Genomic DNA, 27035 nt, shown 5'->3' on the forward strand with positions numbered 1-27035 from the left:
GTTCCGCTTGGATTGCGTTGATATAAGAAAGAAAGACTAGTGAAAAAAATCAGAAACTCGACCCCTTAATATCTTCACCATATCTTCATCCACCATAATTAGACTCCCTCCATCTACCCTTTCTTTAACTGTTCTTTACTTTTCATATGCTTACACAAGCCTCTTTCCTTTTATATTATCTGGTAGCCTTATTTCAAATTCTCTTTTCCCCCTTCTAATCTCCCCTTTCACTTCCCCACTACACTTTCTATATTCCTTATGATTTTCTTCATTATTGTTAGCTCTAACTTTACCACATGTCTCTCTTTTAAAATTCAATTTTGTTTTAATCTTCCGAGTCTGCATCAATGATGATCAGTTTTCAGATGCAGCTGGTGGTGACCAAGGTATCTCTATGCAGCGCAATAATGTTCTCCTTAGGTTCTTAATTACTTAATGTAAAATGGCAGGTAACTCATGAAAAAAACAGGCATTTACAATTTCTATCTGTGTAATATCTGCTACAATCCCTTTATGGAAACCGAATAATATATTTCAATCCTTATTGTTAACTTATAAAAACTATACTTCACCTAAAATTCCTAAAACTCTTCAGTGCTTGCAACATAGCTATTGTTAATGAATTCCATATGTAACAGATCTAAGACAAAGTAGTTGTGTTTCAGAGAGAATTACTCCCTGTTCAAATATAGCTTAATTAATAGATATGATTTAGTGCTCAAAAATGAAAGCAAAATCATCGATGGATTTATTCTAGACTGCTTTTTCCTTTAATAATTGAGTTAATTGTTGACTTTCAACTCAGATGGTCACGCTTAATGCCTACAATTAATTCAGATCGCAGAATGTGTCTTAGCGATAATGATGGTCAAAGCAAGATTAATAACCAGGATTGTGTTGAGTGCCAATAGTACAAAAACATCACATAAAACATTCTCTCTCTTTGATTCGTCACAAGAGACGATTTACGTGGTTACAGTTTTTAATGGGTGCTGCTAGGCTCCAGATCCAAAGTACTTTCTTTTGTTGATACAGTACTAGTAGGTTTGTTGGCACCTCATGTTTTTTCACTGTAGAAATAAATGTCACTTTCTCTATTTTGCTCGTAATTGTATTCTCAATCTACATCATTTGTTTTCCGGTACTTCACTTTGATCAAATCTTATAACTGCAGTTCCTGATACAACTTGCATTATTCTATTGACAGTTTATTGACACAGGTTGCATATCTCCCAAGGGGCAGGTTGGCCATTTAAATATTAGAATAAGGCTGGTTTAACCTTAACTGACCATGTTTTCTATGGAGGAAAGGACAGTGCCAAGGAAAAGATAAGTGCCCTTACTGCTACTTGTGGACCAGGAGGAGCAGGAGTTCTTCCCTTCTTCCCCCCCCGCCTCCCCCTTCCCAGCCCGCCAAACTAATCTGCTTCCCTGGGATTGGACTCCCCCCCACCCCCCCCTCCACTGCCCTGTCTGACATACCCATCAAAAGACCCCCCCCCCCCCAATCAATGATTGAACCCACAATACGAGGTCTGGGATTGTAACCCCCCCCCTGTAATTGAACCACGCCCCCACTAGCAGTTGCAGGCTCCTTACCTGCGGCTATGGCCTGTTCCGGAGTGCACCCCGTCTGACTGGAAGACAATTCTGTCATTCAATCCGCTAATTCTGTTTTTCTCGCTCCACAGATGTTGCCTGATCTGCTGAGTATTTACAGAATTTTCTGTTTTTATCCCATATTATATTGGCATTTTCATGTTAATTAACACTGCTTCAGATCGACCCAAGATTGGCAATGTAACTATATCCTTAGCTGAAAAGGTTCTTCTCTGTTACGCACATGCTGGTTATCAGAGCGTACAAGCTGATGTTGCTTAGCTTGTGTCATAGTGGGAGAGAAGACATGGAATCTTCTTGCTCTACTTCCATGATGGATGATGTGCGCTCTGATTTTATACTATAATGCCACCTAGTTTCAAAATAAACTTTATTATTCACATATTACACCAGTCCTTCAAACATTTATATATGACATAATTTATGTGAAATGTGAGCTTTCATTTTCTGAGTATGTGTTGGCATCTGCAGAGGTTCCCCACAAACACTGTAAACTCTGAAAATTACACACATAGAGTTGACTTTATATCCCCTTATAAGAACATAAGAACATAAGAAATAGGAGCAGGAGTAGGCCATTCGGCCCCTTGAGCATGCTGAGCCATTGAATAAGATCATGGCTGATCTGATCATGGACTCAGCTCCACTTCCCTGCCCATAACCCTTTACTCCCTTATCGCTCAAAAATCTCTCTATCTTCACCTTAAATATATTTAATGATCCAGCCTCCACAACTCTTTGGGCAGAGGATTCCATCGATTTACAACCCTCTGAGAAAATAAATTTCTCCTCATCTCAGTTTTAAGTGGGCGGCCCCTTATTCTAAAACTACATCCCCTAGTTTTAGTTTCCCCTATGAGTGGAAATATCCTCTCTGCATCCACCTTGTCGAGCCCCCTCATTATCTTATAAGTTTCAATAAGATCACCTCTCATTCTTCTGAACTCCAATGTGTATAGGCCCAACCCTACTCAACCTCTCCTCTTAAGTCAACCCCCTCATCTCTGGAATCAACCTAGTGAACCTTCTCTGAACAGCCTCCAATGCAAGTATATCCTTCCTTAAATACGGAGACCAAAACTGTACGCAGTACTCTAGGTGTGGCCTCACCAATACCCTGTACATTTGTAGCAGGGCTTCTCTGCTTTTATACTCCATCCCCCTTGCAATAAAGGCCAACATTCCATTTGCCTTCCTGATTACTTGCTGTATCTGCATGCTAACTTTTTGTGTTTCATGCTCAAGGACACCCCGGTCCCTCTGTACTGCAGTACTTTGGAATTTTTCTCCATTTAAATTATAATTTGCTTTCCTATTATTTCTGCCAAAGTAGATAACTTCACATCTTCCCACATTATACTCCATCTGCCAAATTTTTGCCCACTCACTTAGCATGTCTATATCCCTTTGCAGATTTTTTTGTGCCCTCCTCACAATTTGCTTTCCCACCCATCTTTGTATCATCAGCAAACTTGGCTACGTTACACTCAGTCCCTTCATCCAAGTCATTCATATAGATTGTAAATAGTTGAGGATCCAGCACCGATCCCTGCGGCACCCCCACTAGTCACTGTTTGTCAACCGTAGGCTTCTGTAGTTTTGCTTGTTTTGCTATTTGAGATGTGTTGCAGCAAATGTTTTGGCATTTTCTTTTACATGAATCCAAATTGATTTTTCACTTACTAAAAATTGCTTCTTAAATTTTAAGGAAATGAAATCAAATGCAAAATATAATAAAGTGGCTCTGGATGAATGGCTAATCAGTAGACGTAAAGATTATCAGGGAAATAGAATGGGTCAGAGAGAGACAGTTCAAAGCAATTAAGCCTGGTGAGCCTTCTATTACACCTCACTAAATCTGGAAAGAAGCTCATTTCACATGAGTTGATAAGAGCAATTATGCAGCCAGTTGTTTTTAACCACTTTTGTCCCCTGATCTCTTTATTTGGATATGGCCGCAAAGGTTTCTGTTGTCCTCTAGTACCTTGCCCGAATGGCTATGATTTATCGGTATGCCTTGTCAGTGAGTGTTATTAGGTTATTCAATCAAGAGGAAGAGCATTACAGTGGAGCCCAATCATGTCCTCACCCAACATCCACACACACATTTCAAACAGGAACCCTGTCTGATCTTTCCCTCCTTAATCCCGTGTACTGAGATCAATTGGAATGCTACCCTAAGATCAACTAACCTGAGATCTTGACCAGGAATTTCCTTAGAGCTGGTCACAATCTGCCATCATAACTTTGCCGGAAGTGAGGAGGAAACCATTTTTACTTGTTTAAATAGTAAATAAATACTCACTTCATTTTGAGTGAAATTCCAGTGGTGGAGCAAGAGCAGCTGTAGCTTACATTCCTGGCTGATCTGGTTTGTTTGGCTTGGATACCCTGTCGATAAACTTACTGAGCCTTTATTGAAGTGTGGTCACACTTCACTTGATAAACCCATTTTTGAAGAAATGTAAAATATAAAGAAACACTTTTCTACATATTCCTGTTTCTGTAAGGAGTTTTAAACTTACAGGGGGGTTAAATTGGACAACCCCTGTAGGGGAAAATGGTCAGATAGCAAATCGGCAGCCGGTTTACATTGTATCCAATTTTCTTTTCCATTGGCAATTGTGTTGACCAATTTCACCCCCACGATTTGTGTACAACAGATTAAGGAACATAATTGAATGGGAAGTTTGATAGAGAACCATTCCATTGGATTGTTTGCCAAATTTGTGCTTCTCTTGCATTCCTGGATCTAAAAAATATCGAGGTCAGGAACCTCGCGCCTAAAAATTAAGGCTAACATCACCAAAAACAAACACTTGCATTTTTACAGCACTTTTAATGTAGGTAAACATCTCGAGGTTCGTCACATAGTCTAATCAAATAAAGGATGGATGAAGAGACAAAGGAAGAAAAACCAGAATGGTGATGAGTCAATGAGGAGAGGGAGATGGAGAGGCAGAAGAATTTAGGGCGGGAATTACAGAGTATGAGGCCCAGTTGGCTGAAGGCATGGTTGCCAATGGTGGGGCGAAGAGCGTGGACAAGCACAAGAGGTCACAGTCATAGAAACAGGGAGTTCAGGAGGTGTTGTAAGTGGGGGAGATGAAGTTGCAGAGATAGGGAGGAGAGAGACCATGATGGAATGTAAACACCTTTTTAAATTTGAGGAATTTGGAAATTAGCCATATCCAATGCTGAGCAGGTCATCAGGGTGGGTCAGGTGGCATAGAAGCATCCTGGGGTGCCCTCCCATGGGCCAGTAATGGACCTGCTCCTCCTGGCCATTTTGTGAGCAGCCTTCGGTGGTGTCGAGTTCTCAACTCTAGAACATATTCACACGAGGCATATACTGCAGACAAGGTCACTCATGACCTGCACCTTTATTCCCCGGACCAAGGAGTGCTGAGCCTGCGTGGAACCTCCCTCTAAGTACCTGGCTGACCAGGTGAGGAGTGTCTCCCACAGGTTCACCCCCTGTGGTCAAGGTGTGTATTTCACAGTTGTATACAGTGTACAGTGTTGTTACATATTGGTTACAGTTATGTGAAGGTTACAAACATGACAGGTGGTGTCTTTAAGGACCACTGGTTAAGCCACTCACTATCTGGTACACTATACACATTTATACATGAGAATTGCAATCAGGGTCCTAGAACTGGTATGAGATCCTGATTTACAAATTTAAGCAGCCTCCAGCTGGAAGCCAGCTGGTGTGCTGCTCGCCCTCTTATAGACGAATCTGAAAATTGCATCAGGCCGACTTTGGGCATTAATGGGGTGCAAGGTTGCCAACTCTCCAGAATTGTCCTGGGGTCTCCAGAACTTGAATTTCAATCTCCAGGACAGTGCTACAAGTAAGTCATGAGAAACATCATAGGACCATTAAAACATGTATTTTTTTCATTTCTTTGAACGCTTTCATTTATAAGTTATAAAAATATTGGAGATATGGAAAAAAGGTGGGAGGTCATGTGATGAAATCTCCAGGAATACACTCAACCAGAATTGTCAACCTTAACGGGGCAACGCCCACCAACTCCCCACCCCACCCTCGCCTCCCACCACCCCCCCTCTCCCCGCCACACAATTTTCAGTTGATTTGTAAGGCTTTGGATGGTGATTAATCTTTGTTTCTAGTTTTTATCAAGTTTCAGAATTTGATATTTATCTTTTTGGTGACATTTACGGCCTGAAATTGATGAACTCACTGCCCACTGCCACCGACATTCCTCTGGAAGATCCGCCCAGCGCCACATTTGAAGTGGGCTGGAGCGGGCGGAAGGGGAGAGCCGCTGGGAAGCGCCCACTGACGTCAACAGACGGCTGAGTGGCGCAACTGAGCTCCCGCCCGCTGAGCTCCCATATTCATGTGACCGGGAATCGGCGCAAAAACGGGGGCGGACCGTTGTGAGGAGGCTGGTCTGTTCCCAACGGTAAGTATGAAGATCCTGAAAAAAAGGTTAGTAAACTTTTTTTTTGCACAGCGACCTCAATGGGGTCCCCTGAAACAGAAACATAGAAGGAGTAGGCCATTCGGCTCTTTGAGCCTGCACCACCATTCAATATGATCATGGCTGATCATGGAACTTCAGTACCCCTTTCCTGCTTTCTCTCCATACCCCTTGATCCCTTTAGCTGGAATGGCCACATCTAACTCCCTTTTGAATATATCTAATGAACCAGCCTCAACAACTTTCTGGGGTAGAGAATTCCACAGGTTCACAATTCTTTGAGTGAAATAGTTTCTCCTCATCTCGGTCCTAAATGGCTTATCCCTTATCCTCAGACTGTGACCCCTGGTTCTGGACTTCCCCAACATCGGGAACATTCTTCCTGCATCTAACATGTCCAATCCCGTCAGAATTTTATATGTTTCTATGAGATCCCCTCTCATTCTTTTAAATTCCAGTGAATATAAGCCTAGTCGATCCAGTCTTTCTTCATGTGTCAGTCCTGCCATCCCTGGAATCAGTCTGATGAATCTTCGCTGCACTCCCTCAATAGCAAGAATGTCTTTCCTCAGATTAGGAGACCAAAACGGTACACAATATTCAAGGTGTGGCCTCACCAAGGCCCTGTACAACTGCAGTAAGACTTCCCTGTTCCTATACTCAAATTTTCACACTATGAAGGCCAACATGCCATTTGCCTTCTGCACCGCGTGTTACAGCTGCATGCTAACTTTTAATGACTGATGTACCATGATATCCAGGTCTCGTTGCACCTTCCCTTTTCCTAATCTGTCACCACTCAGAAAATATTCTGTCTTCCTGTTTTTGCCCCCAAAGTGGATAATCTCACATTTATCTACATTATACTGCATCTGCCATGCATTTGCCTACTCACCTAACCTGTCCAAGTCACCCTGCAGCCTGTTAGCATTCTCCTCACAGCCCACACTGCCATCCAGCTTTGTGTCATCTGCAAACGTAGAGATATTACATTCAATTCCTTCATCTAAATCATTAATGTATATTGCAAATAGCTGGGGTCCCAGCACTGAACCTTGCGGTACCCCACTAGTCACTGCCTGCCATTCTGAAAAGGACCCGTTTATTCCCACTCTCTGCTTCCTGTCTGCCAACCAGTTCTCTATCCACATCAATACATTACCCCAATAATATGTGTTTTAATTTTGCACACCAATCTCTTGTGTGGTACCTTGTCAAAAGCCTTTTGAAAGTCCAAATACACCACAGCCACTGGTTCTCCCTTATCCACTCTACCAGTTACATCCTCAAAAAATTCTAGATGATTTGTCAAGCATGATTTCCCTTTCATAAATCCATGCTGACTTGGACCGATCCTGTCACTGCTTTCCAAATGCGCTGCTACTCCATCTTTAATAATTGATTCCAACATTTTCTCCAATACTGATGTCAGGCTAACCGATCTATAATTCCCTTTTTTCTTTCTCCCTCCTTTTTTAAAAAGTGGGATTACATTTGCTATGCTCCAATCCATAGGACCTGATCCAGAGTCTATAGAATGTTGGAAAATGACCACCAATGCATCCACTATTTCTAGTGCCACTTGCTTAAGTACTCTGGGATGCAGACTATCAGGCCCTGGGGATTTTTTGGCCTTCAATCCCACCAATTTCCCAAACACAATTTCCTGACTAATAAGGATTTCCTTCATTTCCTCCTTCTCGCTAGACCCTCGGTCGTGTCGTATTTCTGTAAGGTTATTTGTGTCTTCCTTGGTGAAGACAGAACCAAAGTATTTGTTCAATTGGTCTGACATTTCTTTGTTCCCCATTATAAATTCACCTGATTCTGACTGCAAGGGACCTACATTTGTCTTCACTAATCTTTTTCTTTTCACCTATCTATAGAAGCTTTTGCAGTCAGTTTTTATGTTCCCTGCAAGCTTACTCTCATACTCTATTTTCCCCATCATAATTAAACCCTTTGTCCTCCTCTGCTGAATTCTAAATTTCTCCCAGTCCGCAGGTTCGCTGCTTTTTTCTGGTCATTTTATATGCCTCTTCATTGGTTTTAACACTATCCTTAATTTCCTTTGTTAGCATGGTTGAGCCAACTTCAATTGTTGAAGTTCATCCATGTGATCTTTAAATGTCTGCCATTGACTATCCACCATCAACCCTTTAAGTATCATTCGCCAGTCTATCCACGCCAATTCACGTCTCATACCATCGAAGTTACTTTTCTTTAAGTTCAGGACCCTAGTCTCCGAATTAACTGTGTCACTCTCCATCTTAATGAAGAATTCTACCATATTATGGTGACTCTTCCCCAAGGGGCCTCGCACAACAAAATTGCTAATTAATCCTCTCTCATTACATAACACCCAGTCTAGGATGGCCAGTTCTCTAGTTGGTTCCTCGACATTTTGGTCTAGAAAACCATCCCTAATACACTCCAGGAAATCCTCCTCCACCGTATTGCTACTAGTTTGGTTAGCCCATCTATATATAGATTAAAGTCATCCATGATAACTGCTGTACCTTTATTGCATGCATCCCTAAATTCCTGTTTGATGCAATCCCCAACCTCACTACTACTGTTTGGTGGTCTGTACACAACTCCCACTAGTGTTTTCTGCCCTTTGGTGTTCTGCAGCTCTACCCATACAGATTAAAAACATAGAAACATAGAAAATAGGTGCAGGAGTAGGCCATTCGGCCCTTCTAGCCTGCGCCACCATTCAATAAGATCATGGCTGATCATTCACCTCAGTACCCCTTTCCTGCTTTCTCTCCATACCTCTTGATCCCTTTAGCCGTAAGGGTTATATCTAACTCCCTCTTGAATATATCCAATGAACTGGCATCAACAACTTTCTGCGGTAGGGAATTCCACAGGTTAACAACTCTCTGTGAAGAAGTTTCTCCTCATCTCAGTCCTAAATGGCTTACCCCTTTTCCTTAGACTATGTCCCCTGGTTCTGGACTTCCCCAACATCGGGAACATTCTTCCTGCATCAAACCTGTCCAGTCCCATCTGAATTTTATATGTTTCTATGAGATCCCCTCTCATCCTTCTGAACTTCAGTGACAGCCCTGTGGCCCTGAGATTACTACCTTTGAGGTCCTACTTTTTAATTTAACTTAACTCCTAGCTCCCAATGTCTTCCAATGTTTTTTTTTCCTGATGATTTTTCTTTTCAGATCTTTGACCCTCCATGGGCCCATCTCCATCCTTGGCGACACTTGGGCGCCAAGCCCCTTTGCCGCCGAGATTGGGGCTCCCGCTGGCTGCTGCCTAGATTGGTGGCATAAGTCCCTCATTTGCCACCTGCCGATCTTCGAGTGATCTTGTTGATGAATATCCCACCCAAAGAACCATCAGGTTCCTCGGCAGCCATTGGCGGTCCTTTGAGCGGACGGAGGCCTTTACCAATTTTGGGCCCTTCGTACCTACTTGTTCAGTTTCCTGCTTGCTTCCTGTACTTTTTCTTGCACTTTAAATTATGGTTCCTTTCTGCTTTTGTATCTTTCTTTAACCAGTTGACTTTCTCCATGTTCTATTTTCTGTAACTGTCTGGCATTGATTTTCCATTACCTGAAGATTTTCTTTGAAGTACTTGACATTAAGAAGCCTCTCTGTTCATCGTTTGCCTAGTTCCTTTTGAAACAAATTTTCATATCAGCTTCTCAGCATTCAATTCTCGTTGTTTGTATCCAGCTGCTTTCTCTTGTTCTTATTGGAAAGTACTTCTTGCCAAGACCCCTGTATATGGAGGTCACTGTTCCCTTGCAGGGATATATTGGTGGAGACCATGTGCTCCAGAGGTGATGCGGCTGATATGTTGAATGTTGCCTGGTATTAAGAATAATTCCCATTTCCAAAACTGTAGTTCCTTCCTATTCCATGTAATTAAATTGCAGTTGTGATTGTGCATCATTCCCAGCCACAGAGCATTGTCAAGTTCCTGATCAAAATATAAATCTTTTTAGGAAATGTAATTCTTTGGCATTCATGATTGAAAAACACAGTAAAATTAAACAAAATAATTATAAAAAGCCACTGCTTTAACAGGGTTTATATTTTATTTAAGGCAGTACCTCGTGTACAGTCTGCAGCAATATGGTACATTTTATCTGTCCCACTTATCAGCTACTGGCCTGAAAATAAGTTCCAGATGTTGGTTCTAGCAATTATTTTAAATGATGACAAGTTGTTCAAGGTAACCCATTAACCCATTAAGACTTAGAGTCTATCATTTATTATAAATGCCACAAAGCACATCATAAAGATACTGGCTGAAGGCCCACCATTAACAGTGCATTAAATTTCTTGGAGAACTCATTTTTAAAGTTACAACTATCGCTTCTTCAAACTCCTCAAAGCTGTCATGGTTTGACATGCCCTAGGTTTAAGATTTTTCAGTTATAAGACATATAGTTAAGTTGTCACCTTGTGCTAAAGGTAAAAATGACATGCATGCTACATTCATCAAAATGGATGCAAGGTGTAGCCAAGTGGCATGAATATATTCTTCCCTTTTTCTCTCCTTGCAGGTCTCAGCCCTGACTTTTGCCTCTGAGTCAGAAGATTGTGAGTTCAAGCCCCATTTCAGGGACTTGAGCTACATAATTTAGGCTGAATTGCTGCACTGTTAGAGGTGCTGTCTTTCAGATATGACATTGGCCCTATCTGCTCCTCAGATGGATGTAAAAGATCCTATGGCAGTGTTTGAAGAAGAGACGAGGAGTTGTCCTGGCCACTATTAATCCCTCAAGTAACATCACTAATATAGATCTGGCCATTAACCTTATTGCTGTCTGTGAGACCATGCCGTGTACAAATTGGCTGCTGTGTTTCCCTACATTATAACAGTGGCTACACTTCAAAAGTGCTTTACTGGCTATTAGAGTTTTGGGATGTCCTGAGTCGTGAAAGGCACTATATAAAATGTAAGTTCTTTCTTTCTTATCACTATCTTTCATTCTGTCCCCTTTTTCTGTATTGTTCCGTTAAAAAAATTATTTTCAGGAGGTGGGCAATGCTGGAAAAGCCAGTTTTATTGTCCTGAGAAAGTGCTGGTGGGCCTTCTTCTTGAACTTCTGCATTCCTTGTGCTCTCATGATGGTGTTAAGTAGGAAATTCCAGAATTTCGACCCAGGATGAAGGAACAGCAATATATGTTCATCAGGATGGTGTTAGCAAAGGGTTAATGAAATGGGATTGCAATTGATTTCTCTTTATGTCCATATAACTGTGTGCAGTAACTTTTCAATTGGAACTGATGTCATTTGCAGTTTGTTTAACCCTTTGATTATGGGCATATCCTGTAAGACCTTGGGTGGCTTGTAGATGTGAATTGAAGATGGCAGGCAACACCACCTTGTAGGTTTTTCATCTTCTAACTTCACAGGAACACAAGAGAGGTGTGGGAATCTTATGGTGGTTAGATGTCTTTAAAGTTGAAGGTAGTTGTATTGATACATAAATGGCTGTATGTGAAGGCCACCTTGGAAGGCAGCATCTGTTGAAAGGAATATAGCCTGGGGTACTGGATAAGTAACATGAGAACAGGAGTGTGAGAATGCCTTTGATGGTTCATTAATTTCTGTCACTGACTTCATCCTAAGGATTTGATTGACAGATCAAACAGGATCTGTAAAACTGAAGTCATTTACATGGGACATGAAAGGAACATTAGGTAATACTAAAACATAACAGGATTGTGAAAACACAATGTAAAAGAATAGTTGCTGAGAAAGAGACCTAAGAATTCAAGGAGGCCTGATCAGCCGATAACTTCACTGTTAATGTGTGTGGATTCATTGGTAAACTTGCAAGGTTTTCCAGTAAGTGCTACTGTTAAGTGAATGTTTAATCATTGTCAATAATAGTTACTATCATATTCTTAATACATCTGTGAATATCTAACTGTAATGCTGTGAACCCTATTATTTTGATGAATAACTTAGAAATAAGAACATAAATTCTCTTAAAATGGTGCGTAACTTGGAGAGGAACATGGAGGCGATGGTGTTCCAATAACATTGTAGTTCCTGCCTTTCTTGGTGGTAGAGATTGCAGAGAAAGAAGGTGCTATCAGAGTAAGCCTAGGGAGTTCCTGCAGTGCATTCTGTCTATTGTTCATACTGCGAGTCGGGATAAATGGGTCATTTTCAGGTTGGCAAACTGTAACTAGTGGGGTTCCACAGGGATCAGTGTTGGGACCTCAACTATTTACAATCTATATTAATGACTTGGATAAAGGGACCAAGTATAATGTAGCCAAGCTTGCTGATGATACAAAGATAGATGGGAAAGCAAGATGTGAGGAGGACACAAAGAATCTGCAAAGGGATATAGACAGGCTTATTGAGTGGGCAAAAATTTGGCAGATGGAATATAATGTGGGAAGATGTGAGGTTATCCACTTCGGTAGGAAAAATAAGAAAGCAAATGATTATTTAAATGGGGAGAGATTACAAAATGCTGAGGTACAAAGGGATCATGGGATCCTTGTACATGAAACACAAAAAGTTAACAATCAGGTACAGCAAGTAATTAGGAAGGCAAATGGAATATTGGCCTTTATTGCAAGTGGGATGGAGTATAAAAGTAGGGAAGTCCTGCTGCAACTGTACAGGGCATTGGTGAGACCACACCTGGAGTACTGCATACAATTTTGGTCTCTTTAGTTAAGGCAAGGTATACTTGCATTGCAGGCAGTTTAGAGAAGGTGCACGAGGTTGATTCCTGAGATGAAAGGATTGTTTTATGAAGAAAGGTTGAGCAGGTTGGGCCTATACTCATTGGAGTTTAGAAGAATGAGAGGTGATCTTATTGAAACGTATAAGGTTCTGAGGGGGCATGACAGGGTAGAGGCAGAGAGGATGTTTCCCCTCATGGGAGAATCTAGAACTAGGGGGTATAGTTTCAGAATAAGGGGTCACCCATTTAAAACGGAAATGAGGAGGAATTTCTTCTCTGAGGGTCGTGAATCTTTGGAATTCTCTACCCAGAGAGCGGTTGAGGCTGGGTCATTGAATTTATTTAAGGTGGAGATAGACAGATTTTTGAATGATAAGAGAGTCAAAAGTTATAGGGAGCAGGCAGGGAAGTGGAGTTGAGACCAAGATCTGATCAGCCATGATCTTATTAAATGGCGGAGCAGGCTCGAAGGTTCAAATAGCCTACTCCTGCTCCTATTTCTTATGTTCTTATGATCTTGTGATGAAGGGGATGGATTTGCATGTGCTAGACTTTCCACTCATGATTGTCCATCTATCGCCCATGTATTGCCCATCTATCGCCCATGTATTGCCCATCTATCGCCCATATAAGCAGGCTATCGCCCATTTTTGCTCAGAAGTGGAAAGTGCGGCCGGAACATTGCCCATTCATTGTCGGCTCAACTTTCGGCACACATGAATCTGCTGCATCGCCCGGCATAAGGCTATCGCCCACATGATTGCGAACCAAAACTTTCGCCATATTGCTCACACTTTGCCAAGCTGATCGCTGGCCGAAAAGATCGCTGGCCTTAAGTCGGCACTACTCGGCAGTACTCAGTACTATGGATGCTATTTTGAACCTCTGAGGATCTGTATTGTAAGGCTGCTTCAAGTGCTTATGAGGAGAATCAATTTGTGAATGATTTTAAGGGCCTTTTTGACTCTTGTCAATGATCTCATCACATTTATATCTGTTGAGGACAAATTTAGGGCATTTATAGCAATTTATAGTGATGTGGTCTGTATATCTCTGCCAGTATTGGTCATTAATCACATGCTGCAGAATGAAGATGGGAGAAGGTATATTGTAGAGCATTATATGCCCAATCAAAGAGGTGGCAGACTGCTGTGGAGGAGCAGATCTTACACCCAACGCATTTACAGGGAAAAGCGAGCATACCATAACTTGTTCGCTAACACGTGCCTGAGGAGGCTGCGTTTCCGAAAGGAGGTCATTAGTGAGATATGCCAGCTAATTAAGGGAGATCTGCAGCCTACCAGCACCATCAGGACCACACTGCCCATTGAGGTTAAGGTTACTGCGGCACTTTGCTTCTACGCATAGGGCTCCTTTCAGGCCTCAGCTAGTGACATTCGCGATATCTCTCAGCACGCCACACATTGCTCCATTTGACAGGTGACTGAAGCTCTTTACGCACGCAGGATGGATTTTATAAGCTTCCCTGTGACCAGGAAGGCACAGTCTGAGAGGGCTTTGGGTTTCTCGCGAATAGCAAACTTCCCCAAGGTGCAGGGAGCAATAGAATGTATGCACATCGCCCTGTGAGCACCTTTACAGGATGCAGAGTTTTTTTGGAACTGAAAGGGATTCCACTCCCTGAATGTGCAGCTCATTGTCGACTGCAAGCAAATAGTCATGGCAATAAATACAAATTTTCCAGGGAGCATCCATGCTGTGCACAGCTTGCGTGAGAGCACTGTGTCTGACCTGTTTAAGAGTCAGCCACAAGGTCACGGTTGGATGCTGGGGAATAAAGGATATGGCCTTGCCAGCTGGCTCATGATACCCCTGCGTAATCCCCAGACAGAAGCCGAGAAGCGCTACAATGAAAGCCATATAGCTACACGTATTGTCAAGGAAAAGACAATTGGAATTCTTAAGCAGTGCTTCAGAAGCCTGGACCACACAGGAGGTAATCTACAATATCACCCTGAGCAGGTCGCTGAGTTCATTGTGGTGTGCTGCATGTTGCATAACCTAGCTATGAGGAGAGGACAACAATTGCCAGATGGGACCGTCGGTCCATCTCAGGAGAGAGGAGAGGCGGAAGAGGAAGATGAGGAGGAAGATGACGACGATCTCAGGAAGGACAATCAGCCTGGCGATGAACACGTGCCCCCACGCACCCCCCAAACACTGGAAAAGCACCCGTGGTAGTTACGCAGCTGCAAAACTCTTGCATCAGCAGCTCATAAATGAACACTTTGCGTGAACTTACAATGGTGACAGTTACAGTTACATTATGTTTCATCATTGCCTCACCTGGCCTGGCCATGGCCATTGTTTCCAACCATTGCATTCATGTTTTAACTTACGTTATTAGAAGACACTTCAGGACAATTGTAAAGTTAAATAAAATAATTTAATAATGACAGAGAAATTTGAAACTTTTTAGAACAAACATATATAACACCCCTCCTGCCACCCCGAACATTCAACAATATTTTTAACACAACACAACACAATAATAACATGATTAACAACAAGTAACAACCCCCCACCCCCTCCCTATCTGTGGCGACGGTTCCCTCCTCATCCTTTACCCCTTCTTGTCGTAATCCCCCGTTTTAATCCCTGAGTAACGGGACCAGGGGCTAGACTTTCCACTTTTGCGCAGATCGCCCAAAAATGGGCATTATTTTCAGCATGGGCGGCAAAAATGGGTTTTGGGATCGCCGGATTATTGCCAATTTTCAAATCCCTAACTTTCCATTTTTGAAACGAGCGATCTGAAATGGGCGTTAGCGTAATTTTTTTTGACCTTCTGCCGTAAAGTGTCGCCGACCATAGCAATGGAATGTCAATGCTCGTTTCCCGCGTTTCAGGCGGTCAGGGGTCATCATTACATGCGCATAAGAGGAGACGGAGACAGAGAGAGAAGGAGCAGAGAGGGACTGAAACGTGTGTGGTGTGTGCTTCTTTGGCTGTTGTGGGAGTCACGAGGGAGATTCACCAGCAGCAAAAAGCCTACGAAGCACAAAGAAGGTAGATGGTACCAAGTTTTTGTGGAAAAAATAATATTTAACATGGAAGGGATGGAGGAGGTGACCCAGCATGCTGTAGACACTGAGGACGCTGATGCAAGCAGTGAGCTGGGAGAGGAACAATTGGGAGGACGCAAAAGAGCAAGGTGGTTCTCTGATGAGGCAAATGCCTCCATCATGCAGGAGGTCAAATCACGCTGAGGTCAATTGACCCAGGGAGGGCATTGGAAGCTCACCCCAAAGGCCTACCCCAGAAGATATGGGCCGAGATAGCCGAGGTGGTCTCGTCGGCGACCAACGAGGTGCGTGAGGACAACCAATGCCGCAAGCGATGGAACGACATTGTCGGATCCGCCAGAGTAAGTATTACATTTATTTACATGTACTTATATATTTAAATAATTGGAATTGTAAGTGTAATGAGTGATTAAAATTAGATGTGATGTCTTGCACTTATACCGGGGAAGGTTGTACTCAAAGCCTGCGGTCACGGTGTACATCTTTATGTAAAGAATGATCATTTTTATTATAATCATGATTACATCTGTCGGTTATGTGTTGTATCAGTCTCCGTGATGGTACTTAGCAATGATATCATGCAATGATCTCATACCATGTCGTGCTGTTGTTATCTTTTACAGAAGAAGCTTTCGAGGAATAGGGCCGAGCAGAGACAAACGGGTGGCGGGTGACCAGTCATCATTGACCTCACTGACATGAAGGAACGGGTGCTGGCACTAGTGGGGACCCACCCCTGGTTGGTCACGCAAGCAGCAGCAGAGCTTGATGTGATGCCACGTGAGTAAATTTTACACCATTGCGTGATGTAAAATCAATAGATAAAGGACATAGACAGGCTAAGCGAATGGGCAAAAATTTGGCAGATGGAGTATAATGTTGGAAAGTGTGAGGTCATGCACTTTGGCAGAAAAAAATCAAAGAGCGAGTTATTATTTAAATGGAGAAAGATTGCAAAGTGCCGCAGCGGGACCTGGGGGTACTTGTACATGAAACACAAAAGGATAGTTTGCAGGTACAGCAAATGATCAGGAAGGCCAATGGTATCTTGGCCTTTCTTGCAAAGGGGATGGAGTATGCAAGCAGGGAAGTCTTACTACAGCTATATAAGGTATTGGTGAGGCCACAGCTAGAACACTGCATGCAGTTTTGGTTTCCATATTTACGAAAGGATATACTTGCTTTGGAGGCAGTTCAGAGAAGGTTCACTAGGTTGATTCCGGGGATGAGGGGGTTGACTTATGAGGAAAGGTTGAGTAGGTTGGGCCTCTACTTATTGGAATTCAGAAGAATGAGAGGTGATCTTATTGAAACGTATAAGATTATGAGGGGGCTTGACAAGGTGGATGCAGAGAGGATCATTTCCACTGATGGGGGAGACTAGAACTCGAGGGCATGATCTTAGAATAAGGGGCCGCCCGTTTAAAACAGAGATGAGGAGAAATTTCTTCTCTGAGGGTTGTGAATCTGTGGAATTTTCTGCCTCAGAGAGCTGTGGAAGCTGGGACATTGGATAAATTTAAGACAGAAATAGACAGTTTCTTGAGTGATAAGGGGATAAGGGGTTATGGGGAGCAGGTAGGGAAGTGGAGCTGAGTCCATGATCAGATCAGCCATGATCTTATTGAATGGCGGAGCAGGTTCGAGGGGCTGTATGGTCTACTCCTGTTCCTATTTCTTATGTTCTTATGTTCTTATAGATGCCACACCCACTCATATCCGACCACTATTATATAATAGATGAATCATAAAATTCTTCTCTAAATAATGATGTCCTCATGAGAATCATTGCAATGCAGAATTTGGTGATGGTCATGAAATGTGATGTCTGTGATGATCTTGATAGCTGTGTTGCTTTGGTTGTGCATTTGCTGTGTGTAGCGCTGGACTCACCTTATGACCCTAGCATCCCCTTCTCCTCCAATAACCTCATTTATGTTTTGCAGCTCAGCCAGCAGCAGGGCCCCATGCAAGACCACCGAGCCCAGGAGTTCGGGGCACGGGGATGAACTCGCTGGACTCTCCTCCATCTGGTGCTGACGAGCACCGATTCTCGCACATGCAACGGATGACAGTGCTGATTTCAAAGAGTCTCTGCATCCCCAACCTCCATAATCCATTCAACACCGATGACATCTAGTGCTCCTGTGGCCATTCCCACATCCACCGTGGAGGTACCGGGCCCAAGCACCTTGCCACAGGGCACCCCAGGTGTCTGCAGGACGGCGCCGGGCAAGCGGAGGTTGGTTCGACACGGCAGGTCTGCTCCACAAGCAGCAGATCTGAGCGAAGACATGGTACACTTGTCCAGAAGGATTGTTGACAGAGGTCAGCAGATCCAACTGACAATAGGGGGAATATCCCTCCAGCTGGCCAGCATGTCCGCCACCATGACGGAGTATGTGCCGCGGATGGAGGAGGCCCTGGAGCTGATAGCCAGGAACACTGGTGGCAGAGGGCTTCCAGTGGTCCTGGAGCACAGCACTACACCCCAAGTTGCCGCACCCCCGTTGCCAATGATACACGGGAGCCAGGAGGAAGATCTTGCTTCTTGTCCGGAGGACATTCCCACCTCGGGACCATCCTCTCCCGTATCCGTCCAAGCAACGGTTCTGCTGTCATCCCCCCCAGTGAAGCAGCGCCTGAGGAGCTCCTTAGCCAGGTGGCTTGGAGTCAGGAGGGGAAGTGGAAGGGGTAGAGGTGGGGAGGAGAAGCGGGGGGAGGGGGGCAGAGGAAAGGGAGGTGCATGGCCGCAGGTGTTGTCTTGGGCATATTTGTATGATGTTGGTGCTATTTTGGTGGGAATGTCAGGGGAAAGGTCGAGGGGGCTACCTTGCTGGTTTGCATTTGTGTTCTGTGTTGCTGGAAATGGTGACCAATCGAATGATGTAAATGTGATAAATTTGTTGTGGGGTGGGGCGGGGATGGGGTGGGGTGTTTTTTCTAGTTATAATTATGATTTCACACAAATGGTTGGATTAAATGTCTTTTATTTAACATGACCTTGTTGCGCATTGGCTCAGGTAGCTGCACCGTTACACACTGATAGGATTCCTTAACATGAAAGGGTATAATTACATTTAACTTGAATCAACTTAAACTTTAACTGTCACCAAGGTGATGCACACCATTGATGTATGATCTGCACATCCAGCAGTGTTGCAGCTTTGTAAATAACAACAACGTTCTTTCAAGCAAAGCGCTCATTTATGAGCTGCTGACGTAAGAGTCTTGCAGCTATGTAGCCATCACGGGCCCTTTCCTGTGGTCTAGAGGGGGTTGGGGGCATGGTTTCAGTATCAACCTGATTGTCTGTCCCAAAGTCAGTGTCACCCTCCTCATCCTCCTCTTCCTTTCTCTCCTGAGGTGGAGAGAGAGGAAGAGGAAGATGAGGAGGTGGACTTCTTGTCCCCTCCTGATAGCCAAGTTGTGCAGCATTGAGCACACCACCAAGAATTGAGCTACCTGCTCAGGGTGGTATTGGAGCTCTCCTCCTGAGTGGTCCAGGTATCTAAAGCGCTGCTTAAGCACTCCAATGGTTTTTTCGATGATATTGCGAGTGGCTCTGTGGCTCTCCTTGTATCGCTTCTCGGCTTCGGTGTGGGTGTCACATAGTGGGTTCATCAGCCTGCATGACACCCACCCTGATGAGCTGGCATATCTCACTGATAACCTCCTTGTGGAAGCGCAGTCTCCTAAGGCAGTTGAGGTAAGACCTCTTCTCCCTGTAAGTGCGGGGGGTGTAAGGTCTGGTCCTCTATCAGTCTGGCATGTCTTAGATTGTGCACATAATGCTGTCGAATATACCTTCTGCCATCTCTAGTCTGCAGCATGTGTGTACTCATCAAGACAGTCTGAGAAATGACAGGCCCCATTCCAATAACTATTAGTATTACACCGATTGTAAACAATAAATGTCCCCTCTAAGACACCTAAAGTAAATTCCAATCGTCCACAGTATGATAAGATGTTTGGTCAGATGTTCACATCACCTTAAAAGAACTCCAGAGTACCATCCAAAATCCCCCGAAGCTGAAGCAGCCTTTTAAATGATGCGACCTGTGATTTAGACCATGGCGTCCATACCGCTGTGATTAGTTCAGGTGAGAGCATTTTTTTCACGGCGGTTTTTCGGCGAGCAATATTGTCAGAGAGATGTGTGCGAGATGCCGAAAGTAAAGCTGGTCGATTTTCTGGCCGTTAGTTTAGTCAAATGTGATCTTTACGACAAAAAAAAGTGGGCGGGCGGTATTATTAAATCTCGGCATTAATTACGTGCTGAAAGTAATGCTGGGCAATATTATGGGTGTTGGTTTCGCCCATTCTGATCTCTCTGCCCAAAAAAGGTGGACGGGCAGTATTATTTTTTATCGGTGTTACGTTCATGCTGAAAGTAATGCTCGCCGATAAGTGACCAAGAAATGGTTGTTAGTTTCCATTTTGTGGCTAAATGGGCGATATATGGGCGTTATACCTCATTTCAGCATTAAAATACAAAAATAATGGAAAGTCTAGCCCCAAAACTTCTTTGCAAAAAGAACCCCACATGCGCAGAACGGCCGTTGCTATGGATGCCAGTCTTCCACATCGCTAAGGTTCATTTCACATCGCTAAGGCCTATTCCACATCGCTAAGGCTGTCGCCCAAAATAAAAAGCCGAAAGTAGCGATCAAAAAAATGGGCGATCTTCCAGCGATCCTGAAAAATAAAAAATCACTAAGGCCAGAACATCGCCAATATTTTGGGTGATAGCGATCTAAGTGGAATGTCTAGCCCATGGAGTCCAGTGGCAAGGGTGCCGATCAAGCAGAGTGTTCTGTCTTGGAAGGTATTGAGCCTCTTAAGTGTTGTTGCAGCACATCTTTCCAGGCAAGTGGTGAGTATTTAATCACAGTCCTGACTTGAACCATGTAAATTGTGGAGAGGCCTTGAGTGGTCCGGCGTGAGCTACTCATCGGAGAGTATGAAACTTCTTCCCTACTCTTGTAGCCAATGTTGTATCAAAGGTCCAATTAAGTAAGTCAAGTGGGCTGCTTTGTCCTGGATGGCGTTGAGCTCCTTAAGTGTTGTTGGAACTGCACTCATCCAGGCAAGTGGAGAGTATTCCATCACACTCCTGACTTGTGCCTTGTAGATGGTGGAAAGGCTTTGGGAAGTCACCGCAGAATACCCAGCCTTTGACCAACTTGTGTAGCCACAATATTTATATTGCTGGTCCAGTTAAGTTTCTGGTCAATGGTAACCCCCAGGTTGTTGATGGTGAGGGATTGGCGATGGTTAGACTCTTGCTTGTTGGAGATAGTCATTGCCTGGCACTTGTGTGGTGCGAATGTTACTTTCCACTTATCAGCCCAGGCCTGAATGTCATCCAGGTCTTGCTGCATGTGAGCATAGACTGCTTCATTATCTGAGGAGTTGTGAATGACACTAAACACTGTGTAATCATCAGCGAACAACCCCACTTCTGACCTTATGATGGAGGGAAGGTCTTGATGAAGCAGCTCAAGTTGGTTGGGCCTAGGACACTGCCCTGAAGTGATGTCCTGGGCTGCGATGATTGACCTCCAACCACCACAACCATCTTCCTTTGTGCTAGGTATGACTCCAACCAGTGGAGAGTTTTCCCACTGAATTCCATCGACTTCAGTTTTACTTGGGCTCCTTGATGCCACACTTAGTCAAATGCTGCCTTGATGTCTAGGGCAGTCACTCTCAACTCCCTTCTGGAATTCAGCTCTTTTGGACATGTTTGACCAAGGCTGTAATGATGTCAGGAGTAGGGTGGTCCTGGCGGAACCCAAGCTGGGCATTGGTGAGTAGGTTATTGGTGAGTAAGTGCCACTTGATAGCACTGTTGACAACACCTTCCATCACTTTGCTGATGATTGAGAGTAGACTGATGGGGCAGCAATTGGACGGATTGGATTTGTTCTGCTTTTTGTGGACAGGACATACCTGAGCAGTTTTCCACATTGTCGGTTAGATGCCAATGTTGTAGTTGTACTGGAAGAGCTTGGCTAGAGCCATGGCTAGTTCTGGAGCACAATTCTTCAGCACAACAGCCAGGATGTTATCGAGGCCTATTGCCTTTGCTGTATCTAGTGGGCTCAGCCGTTTCTTGATATCACGTGGAGTGAATCGAATTGGCTGAAGAATGGTATAATATAGAGCTTCACATAGTGGACTACTGTGGTAATGCAACTAATGCTGTATATAATAAAAGGGTCATGTGACAGGTCACATGACAAGTTCCTCTGAAGAGCCATTTTATAGTCTGTGTGTTTGTGATGTCATAAAGAAGATATCACATTGGTGAACGAGGATAGAATAATCGGATTCCCTGCTGAAATTTTTGTTGGTGGATGATCCAGCCAACCAACAGAGCTACTTGGAGAGGTTCTTTGTTTTGTTGAATCCAAGGTAAATTTCAAGCACACTTGGCTGAACTTAGATTCCAGAAGGCCGCGTCTATGGGAGTAATAGGACACTTGTGTGAGTTCCATCGTGACCGAGACTTTCGGAGCATATGTGGATCGGCTAGACATGTTTTTCACCACAAATAGTATCATCGAAGTCCCCGATGATGTAACTGGGAGGCGTTAGAAAGAAAACGGGCTATTTTCCTGACTGATGCAGGCATCGAGGTGTATGAAACCCTAAAAAATGTGCTTGTTCCTGTCAAGCCAAAGGACATGGCACTGACCGAGATTCTAACCAGGCTGGGGCTGGAACAGCACTACAATCCTGAGCCCCTGGAAATTGCTGAAAGTTATTGTTTTGGAACACAAAATCAATTAATTAACGAAAGTATCAGTGAGTACATTGTAGCTTTAATGAAGTTATCCATTCACTGCCATTTTGGAAACTTTCAGGACTGAGCAATGCGTGACCGCTTTGTTTGTGGGATGAAAAATGAAGCAATCAGAAGAAAGTTGTTGACTTTTGATTTAGCTTTTCAGACGGCTATGTCGATGGATATGGCTGACCAATACTCTCGAGAATTTCATGCCATTTCCAGTCGTCAGACAACCGAGGTGAATTGGCTTCAGGTTAAAAGTAAAAGGCAGTTGGGCCTCAAGGCCTCAACAACTGGCCAAGGTCACAGCGCACTGAAGTCATGTTATCGGTGCCTAGGACAACACATTGCTCAAAGCTGTCCATATGTGGAGGCAGAGTGTTTCTTCTGAAAGAAAACAGGGCATCTTGCAAAGACATGCCAACTGAAGAGTAAACCGATGTTCAAGACAAAAGTAGAAATCATCAGAGTCTACATAGCATTGAAGTGAAGCAACAGGATGAGGAGGTTCTGGAGATACATGTCATCAGGTGCACAAGGGTAGCTAACAATGATTCATGAAGTATCATCATCCATGAACCAGAATACCCATGGAAATCGACACTGGTGCATCTGTGAGTGTAGTACCGGAATTGCTATATCTCGACAAGTTGAGTGATTTTCCACTGGAGAAATCAAAGATAGAGCTGTGAGGCTACTCAGGAGAGCAAAACCCTGTAGTAGGTGGTATCACAGTACCGGCGAAATACAAAGATCAGTTTCAGAGCTTGCCTCTCTTAGTAGTAGCAGGAGTATTGTGTACAGTTTTGGTCTCCTAACTTGAGGAAGGACATTCTTCCTATTGAGGGAGTGCAGCAAAGGTTCACCAGACTGACTCCCGGGATGGCGGAACTGACCTATCAAGAAAGACTGGATCAACTGGGCTTGTATTCACTGGAGTTCAGAAGAATGAGAGGGGACCTCATAGAAACATTTAAAATTCTGACGGGGTTAGACAGGTTAGATGCAGGAAGAATGTTCCCAATGTTGGGGAAGTCCAGAACCAGAGGTCACAGTCTAAGGATAAGGGGTAAGCCATTTAGGACCGAGATGCGGAGGAACTTCTTCACCCAGAGAGTGGTGAACCTGTGGAATTCTCTACCACAGAAAGTTGTTGAGGCCAATTCACTAAATATATTCAAAAAGGAGTTAGATGAGGTCCTTACTACTAGGGGGATCAAGGGGTATGGTGAGAAAGCAGGAATGGGGTACTGAAGTTGAATGTTCAGCCATGAACTCATTGAATGGCGGTGCAGGCTAGAAGGGCCGAATGGCCTACTCCTGCACCTATTTTCTATGTTTCTATGTTTCTATTACAGCAGGTTATGGGCAAGGGAGGAGGAAAGCTGGAAGCTGCAGTGGGTGAAAAGGGACCCAATGCATCGGCACCCCCACTTTGACGTTGCGCCCAGCCAGAGTACCTGTGTCCGCTCATCTACGATGAGTGGGGCAGGCTATGTGTGGATGTAAATGTGGAAGCTGTTAGGGGAAGGTATCTGGTAGATACCGGAGCCTCTAGCAAGGTTGTCCACTCATCGAATCCCATGGGCGAGCGGAGTCCCATTTACGCTGGCGGGCTTTACGGATAACGAACAGGCTAGGGCAGTGTCAAAACCCTTAACCATAGAATTAGGATCGAACACAACAAAGTGGGAATGCATTTTAATGAAGTGGGAGCAGCCCGGTTTGGGAGTTCTCGGGGCCGACTACAACTCTTTTTGTTGCAAAACAAAAAACAATTAAATCAAGTGCCCCCTTATTAAAGGGGGGAGGGGGAGACACTCCAAACAGTTTTCAAGTGCCCTTTTTTTTGTTTTAGTTTTTTTGGAGGGGTTTTTGTGGGTTTTTTTAGGGCACCGAGAGGCAAATTATACAAGTGCCCCCTGACTGGGGGGACACTAAAACCCGGCAATAAAACAAATTAAACTTTAAAACAAATAAATCAAATAAAAATTTGGTTGCCGGGGGTGATGATGCACTCCATTCCCTCCGGCGCCCACCTCTCGCGGAAGGCCGCGAGCATACCGGTGGACACCGTGTGCTCCATCTCCAGGGACACCCTGGCTTGGATGTAACCACAGAAGAGAGGCAGGCAGTTGGGCTGAACGACCCCCTCGACCACCCGCTGCCTGGACCGGCTGATGGCACCCTTGGCTGTGCCCAGGAGCAGTCCTACGAGGAGGCCCCCCGACCTACCCGCTCCCCTCCGCACAGGGTGTCCAAAGAGCAGGAGTGTGGGACTGAAGTGCAACCAAAATTTGAGCAGCAGCCCCTTTAAATAGTGGAATAGGGGCTGCAATCTCGCACATTCCATTAAAACATGGAACACGGACTCCTCCAGACCGCAGAAATTGCAGGCGGCCTGGGAGCCCATGAACCGGCTTAAAAATTTATTGCATGGGACTGCTCCCTGCACCACCCTCCAGGCCAAGTCCCCAATAAATAGTGGGAGGACTCCCGCATAGAGTGCACTCCGTCGGGGACCCCCGCCTCCTCCGGACGGCAAGATGGTGCGCCATGGTGTGTCCGGACGGCAGGCGAGGATGGCAAGGTGGAGAGTGTGCAGGAGCAGCCCGTACAGGAAACTCCTCTGCGCAGAACTGAAAGGCACGGAGGGGATTTCCCCGAGGCGGCTCAAGTTGTGAGGCATCGGCTCCCAAGGGAGCTTTCGGGGCTTGGCCCTGATGAGGAATTCCGTCCGGGGCCGACTACATGTTGGCACACCATGTCATAGTGGATATGATGAACAATTGTCCATGGCGGGCAGTTGATGCAGATAGGATAGGGGAGATTGTAGTGATTCCCAGGGATAGTACTGATAAAATATATATTATATATTTGATGGCTCCAAGATAAGAGGAGACTAATTGATGTCCTGTTTCTGACTGCTCCATTTTTGATCGGGGCGGAGGAGCGGTGAGAGATCGGGGCCCAGAAGCATCTAGATCGGGGCCCAGAAGAAGCGAGGGTTCGGGGCCCAGAAGAGGTGAGGGCCCAGGGGCAGCACGGGCCAGCCCACACTGCGATCTATGGATAGTAGGAGCATGTGTGCGCCCTAGGTCCGTGCAGCAGAGCTTGGTCTCCAGTCATCTTGGTTAACCCTTGTCACTGGATCAAGACCTAGCTCTGTCAAGCCCGTGTGGTGGCTGGTGTGCAACGGCCACCCCACGTTAAAAGAATCCATACACCGGCATCTTCCAACCTTCAATATGTAGTTCGGGTCCTAGAATGTCAGGTCCCTCACTGAAACACCTGTGAACTCATCCCTTTTTGTGTGGAAGCGGGTCATCCTCAACAGGACGGACTGCCTAACACTATACAGACAAATGCAGCACCTACATGATGAAGCCGAAAGGGAGTTATGACTTGGAAAGATTAGTCGATAATGTTCCAGCCAGGTATCAAGGGTATGTACAGGAGAATATGGATGCATTTGCAACGCACAAGCACAATTGTGGGTGAGTAGCTGGGGTAGAGGTGAAGATAGACGGGGACCCAATGACACGGCCCCAGAAACAATATAATTTTCCCCGGGAAGCAGAAAGGGATTTGGAAACTGCTATAAATTCCCTGGTGGAGCAAGGTGTGTTAAGAACCACAGCCACACATGTAAATTCACCCCTATGGCAAGTAAAGAAACCTGATAACTCATGGAGGGCCACGGTAGATTACCGAGTCCTGAATAAAAATATTCCAGCCTGTGCACCCACGGTGGTAGCGGATTTGACAGGGAGTATCCCTGCGGCCCACTACAACTTTCGCCATGCTGGACATTTCAAACGGGTTTTGATCCACTCCCCTGTGACGGATGGACCAGTAAAAATTTGCCTTTATCTTTAAGGGTCAGCAGTATACGTGGACATGTCTTCCACAAGGGTTTCACAACAGTCCCTCAATCTTTCACCAGTGTATAGCCGAGGCACTAAAAGGTTTTAGTCAGCCAGATCGGTTGGTCCAATATGTGGACGACCTGTTGTTATTCTCCGAATGTGCGGAGGACCACGGGCCGTTATTGAGTGAGTTACTGCATTTGTTAAAAGAAGCAGGTTTTAAGGTGAATCCAAAGAAAGCACAAGTTGGCCAAGAGGAGGTGCAGTTTCTAGGATTGACCATTAGAGCAGGAGAGAGAGCTATCGATGGAGCTAAGAGAAAGGCAGCCCAGGAGCTACCCGTTCGTAAGGACAAGTCTGGGGTAAGGTCTTTCCTGGGAATAACGGGTTACTGCAGGGAATTTATTGAAGGATATGCAGCAATAGCAGCTCCTTTGTTGAGGCTTCTTAGGAAAGGAATAGAGTGGGAATGGACTGAGAGTTGTCAGGAAACTTTCATTTGTTTAAAGGAGGTGTTAGAGATGGCATCAGCGTTGCGAGCAATACATGGGGACCAGAACTT

The sequence above is a fragment of the Pristiophorus japonicus genome, chromosome 5 (genome assembly GCF_044704955.1).
Source record: "Pristiophorus japonicus isolate sPriJap1 chromosome 5, sPriJap1.hap1, whole genome shotgun sequence".
Taxonomy (NCBI): Eukaryota; Metazoa; Chordata; class Chondrichthyes; family Pristiophoridae; genus Pristiophorus; species Pristiophorus japonicus.